At 39.9% G+C, this 5,514-nt stretch overlaps 1 protein-coding gene across 3 annotated transcripts in view; it reads right to left on the bottom strand.

The window, feature by feature from the left end:
- Window positions 1–5,099, bottom strand: part of sema6cb (semaphorin 6Cb) — an 88,412-nt gene extending 83,313 nt beyond the window's left edge. For 2 of the 3 annotated variants that reach the window (XM_017038083.2, XM_017038084.2), the window contains exon 1: window positions 4,104–5,099. The gene's annotated coding sequence lies outside the window, so the exon portion shown is untranslated. The remainder of the gene's footprint in view (window positions 1–4,103) is intronic. The other variant, XM_017038082.2, reaches the window with a different exon arrangement.
- Between the last annotated feature and the right edge of the window lie 415 nt (window positions 5,100–5,514).

The following is a 5,514-nucleotide window of genomic DNA, read 5'->3' as shown; positions in this document are numbered from 1 at the left end:
TATATATATATATATATATGACTTTTTTTAACACCAAAAGGAAATTCATAACAGACCACTGGGGTGGATCAAAAATAATAACTTCAAGCGTCGGGTAGAATTGATAATGACAAAACTATCAAAGAACTCAATTAGTGTCCTTGCTGCATCACTAATCACTAATCTTGATTGATGTATTTTCAAATCCCAAGTGTACAATAAAAAAAGAAATCCCACCCATTTAGAAAACGCTACCACACCATCTCTTTTATCAAACCATAATGCCATGTTACATAATAAGTTGCAATTGTTAAAAAAAAAAAAAAAATCTCCTGTGGGGATTGAACCAACCTCCGCCAAATCCACATGGTTATAACATAGTAAAGACAATAGATGTGCCTGTAGATAGCACTGTTGACGAGTGTGATGTACGAGGGACGGTTTGCTTCGCTATAATAGGCCGCGGGGTGTTAAAGCTCTCAGACTCCCAGCAGCCTGACATCAGTCTGGGCTCTGTCTCATTGTCACAAATCCCTCAGTGTCCCCTCACCTCTCAGAGCAGAGACTCTCTGACAGCTACTCAGCTCTTCCACTGCACCCATCATTGATACTAACGGGGACAGAAGGCTGATGTGGGGCATCGAGTCAGCTGCAGTTCGCTTGTGTGTGTGTGTGTTTACTGGGGATGGGTTGGTCGGTTAGGGTAGTTTCAGTAAGGAATGCAGGGATTACACAAGTGCAGCATGTGTGCTTGCTCTGTGGCACAGAGATCAATTTATGTCCCTGCGGCAAATGGCATGACAACCGGTCTCCTCCCCATCACCATCTGCCTCCTCGATACCAATTTGTCGCAGAACATCCGACTGTGGCCGTGCCCTCATTTAACTCACAGGAGAAGTTTGACGGAAGGAAAGGAAAACGGGAGAAGACAAAGAAACCCCGAGCGACGATAAGTACGATACTGTGAGCGGTCGACAGTTGTTTACAACAAATACTGCCATAGAAACAGAGCACAAAACTTGTATAGTTAGAGCAAACTATGATCGAGCAAGAAATATGTGTTCTCCATCCTCAGCTGGGCTAATGTTCGTAGATAAATATTTAAAGTGCAGCACTGGAGGCAGATGATCGGCTGAGGTAACCCTCGGAGGGAGCAGTCAAAAGTAGACGAGATTTAAAGTTTGCCAGTTGCATAATTAACTTTTCTAGCGCTACCGATAGAATTCATAAAACTCTTCCAAAGTCAAATTGGAGACTATTCCAACATCTCACTGAGTTTTACCATCACCTTGGCTTACTTTCCAACATTCTTCAGCTTTATATGTATCCCTTTGCTAAACCATCCTGATGTACATCTTTGCAGTTTTTCTGCTGTCAGTTAGCTTTTTCACTTTATATACATTAGAAATACAGATACATTTCTCCATCTGGTTTAGATATCTAAAGGTACATCTCTGTACTTTCTGACTAACTCTTGCTTGTTCGTGCAATTATATGTCGACCATCTGCCTACATCTCTACCAATTCTAGCCCTTTTGCCTAACTGTTGGCTGTGTTGTGGATGTTTTTGCTAGAAATTGTTTCCCTCTAGTAATATGTTGATTAACTTTTTTAGGTGTATTTTGTGTTGCAACTAACATTGGCCATTTATGATCCTTTTTGTGTTATTCTAGTCATTGTTGCCTTAGGCTGGGCAATATAACTACATTTTTTACTGGATATCGAATGAGACTACGTCATTCATACAACAATATTCAATATTCAGTCACTTGTCCCAAAATACACAATTTGATTGATTGAATGTCTGTACAGTGCGTCTGTTTCAGGCTGTTTCCCATTTATCCATTCCAACTACACCGAGATTTACGAAAAAGCTATACAGATATGACTTATAGACTATATCGGCCAGTACTCTTCAAGATTTTACGAACCACTAGTACCCTTCCTGATGCAGGCTAACATGCCAGAGTATCGTCCTCGCAGACCAAAAAGATCAAGAAAGTGCTCTTATTAATTTTTGAAAAATATCTCAGACAAACTGAGACAACTGCAGTCACAGAGCAGCAATGAGAGAACTCACAGACTCTTCCACAGAGAGCACCTAACTGTTCCTGAACCACACACTCAGCCCTTTACACTTTCTGAATCCGTGCCAAAAGACGTGTAAATGTAGGTGTGATATACGCCACGGTGTAAAGTGCTTTGAGTGGTCCCATAGACTCCACAAGGACTGTATTAATTCCGTCAATTTACCATATGTCATAATGCTTCTTTATACAGTCACGAAGAGATTCGTGAGCGTATAAAGAAGGGATGGGCTATAAAAAAGGTTTTGTTCCTCACAGAAAACAAGAATGAAGCATACCAACTTATAAAATGTTATGCCTCGCATCAAATTATACAGTAAAGAGGTGGGAAGAATTTGATGCTGTTTTTTGGTACAAAAGATCTGTTCACCCATTCAAGTATTTGGGGCATGAACAAATGTTCATACATCTAAACTATGCATCACAACTTAGCTTCATACTTTAGTGGGAAGGACACAGTGCCTGCATTGTCAGGAGAGTGGGTGACAAGATATGAAAGCAATGCCACTCATTCCTCTCTCTGCCTCCATCGCGCCGAGTCTTTCTCTGCTGTTCTTTGGCATAATAATACCCACCATTCAACTCGGCGGTCTGATCGTGTTTCACGCCTTTGCAGCCACACTGACTGCTGGTTCTGTCCCATTTCACCCACTTTGACACGTCTTTGTGTCATCAATAATGACAGGCAGAGAAACCACTGCTAACATTAGGGCCTTGGTGCCACCATGAGGGATCTGCTTCCAAAATGAAAAAAACAAAACAAAAAAATAACGAAACATCCTATATGGACTCGCTCCTAAAGAAGCTGTCACATATTGTTTTTCCACTGTCAGCAGAAAGGTGTGTTAAAGTGGTGGCCTGTCTCTGCTTTTGAACAAGATTTTCAACGCTAGCTTCTCTCTCTCTCTCTCTCTCTCACACACACACACGTGCATGATCGACCAAATGAGAAGGGGAGATCGTGGTACAAAGGTGGTGCTTTGAATGCAGAGACGGTCTGACCTGAGCTTTCAACACTGTTCAATTGCTGCAACAGAGAGTTGGTGGAGACAAAAACAGCCGTGTTTACCTGAGAGGGTAAAGCAGAACAATGACCGACAGCAGTCTGTTTGTCACGCTGGAAAAACACTCTGTAAAACGGAGTGTACTCATTCAGTTATGGGTGTGAAGGAGGGAGAGTCATTATGTGACTGTAAGAGTATTAGCCTCACTGGGCGTGTGTGTGTGTGTAAAATGACTGTACACGTCATTTTCTACATTTGTCTTGTTAATTCATGGCAAGAACAAAAAAGCAGTTGAGCTCATTTAAATGACTCATGGTTGGCAATCATAGAGAAAATTGTAAAAAAAAAAAAAACAACGTGCAAGGTGTGGAAAACTGTATGCACGTCAATATTTGATTAAGTCTGACTAGTCATATTTAGTTGTTTTTTTGGAAAAATCAAACTCTGTCTTTTAAAAAGAAACAAATGAAAATGAACGATGAAAATGAACCTGCCTTTACTATCGCAAAGTCTTACTGACATTAATTATGAAATCTGTGAGGACCACCAGCTGCAGCTGTTCCCATCTTTGAGCATTTTAATTAAAAGGAAAACAACAATAATTTATTGGTTTACTAACATACTTCATCTACTAAAAAGCTTTATCTAAATCATGTTGTAGCACAATGCAAATAGCAAATACATACAACGGTTGATAGGAATTCTTTTTTTTTTTTCTTCTAAATTTCCATTTATTGGTTTTCCTGCATTGATTTATAATCATTCAAGAGTCATGAGGCAACAGAATATTGATTTTCTTCTCTCCCACATTATTAGGCATAATTGAATGATATGATAAAGGTATTCCTTCTGACCAAGAAAAATTAAATTTAAAATGTAATTAAATAATTTTGTATATGTTTTCAAATATCTTTTCTTCTAAAACCACTAAAGAAAGCAATTAAAGCAGAAAAACAAAACTAAAGGGCAACTGGTTTGAGAATTGCGTGCAAAGCCAGTCAACAGGAAGAACAGGAATCACGAGTGAACTTACAGACGCGTTGTGTTTGTCACGCACAACAAGCTTTCGATTACTTTGGCTCCTCCCACTTCTGTTGGGAAACGACCTCAGTGAGGGGCAGTTTTAGGAGTTCGGAGCCGAAGTCGATGAGAGTGTTGGGGACCAAGGCCCCCCTGGTGATGTTTTCCCCTCTGGAGACAATCAGTCTTCAGTAAACTTCCTGTGGAATGAGAGAAAAATAAAGCATGAGAATGAAGAACACAAGATCAGCAGCTGCAATGAAACTCCCGTAGGGGTCTGGACCTTTTTTTTTTCAGCTTAAATGAGGCCAGTGACCTACAAAGCCCATATGGGGGGACTCTATGTCCTCTTAGTGTAATCTCCTCAGTCACCCGGCTGTCATAACATCGCAGCTAACACAAGCACAGAGGCAGTAAATAGAGACAGATGTGCTGAGTTACAGGCAACATGGCAGTGATAAGAAAACAGCCTCTGGGCTGCAGAGGACACTGCAGTTAAATATTTGTGTGCATCTATTTTTTCCTCCCCCTTTTATATTATTGAAAGCATTAATATCAGTGCGTGTTTACTGAAAAGCAACACAAACATGCTGTGGGTTCACGATTATACAATTTTTATGTCCAGACTTCCTCCCACTCTCCACACGCCTTCCAAGTGTCAGCTATCAAGCAACAGACAGATTCACCAGAGGGTGTAATATGTCTGTTCTTATGGAAAACTGTGTGGGCACACACAAATTGTTGATACAACAATATGCCATTTATGTTGAACTTAAACCAAACGAGGTGTGGCCTCACTTGGAGCTGGTCAAATGGACAGAGGGATGCACCAGAAGAGCAAGGACGGATGTAAATGACAGATGTTCCCACATAATCTATCGCTAGAAGGCTTTGCTCACGCTGACACATATTTTATTGTTTCATCAGTGGACTATTTCAAGCTGCTATCTTTTTGTTTATAATACTGGAAAACTAATGATCAGTTTAGGTCTTACTAATTTTAATGTAGAAAATAGGAGAATGTAGTCTACATATAAATAACAAATAACCTACTTTCAAATAATAATCAACAAAAATGCTACAATTTAACAAAAAACACTAAAAACAAAAATTAAATAATCCAAAATATTATAAGAAATACACTCCTAATAGAAGATTTCTCATTAAAATGCTTATAGTGGGTGTTTGGTAGTTAGCCCTTTAAATATATGAAACAAAATGCAAAAAGAAAAAGAGGAACATGAAATGTTCCCCCCTGATCAGAGTTTGGTTATATTAGAGCAGGGGTCACCAACGTGGTGCCCGGGGGCACCTGGTAGCCCCCATAAGGTGCCCGCGGGGTATGTCCTAAAAATCAAACTAGTCAACAAGAGGGTCAACAATTGTATTGTTACTGTGCTTTTTGAATCAGTTCCACCTGCAAT

The sequence above is a fragment of the Cynoglossus semilaevis genome, chromosome 13 (assembly GCF_000523025.1).
Source record: "Cynoglossus semilaevis isolate Cse_v1.0 chromosome 13, Cse_v1.0, whole genome shotgun sequence".
Taxonomy (NCBI): domain Eukaryota; kingdom Metazoa; phylum Chordata; class Actinopteri; order Pleuronectiformes; family Cynoglossidae; genus Cynoglossus; species Cynoglossus semilaevis.
This window is presented reverse-complemented; position numbering and strand designations above follow the sequence as displayed.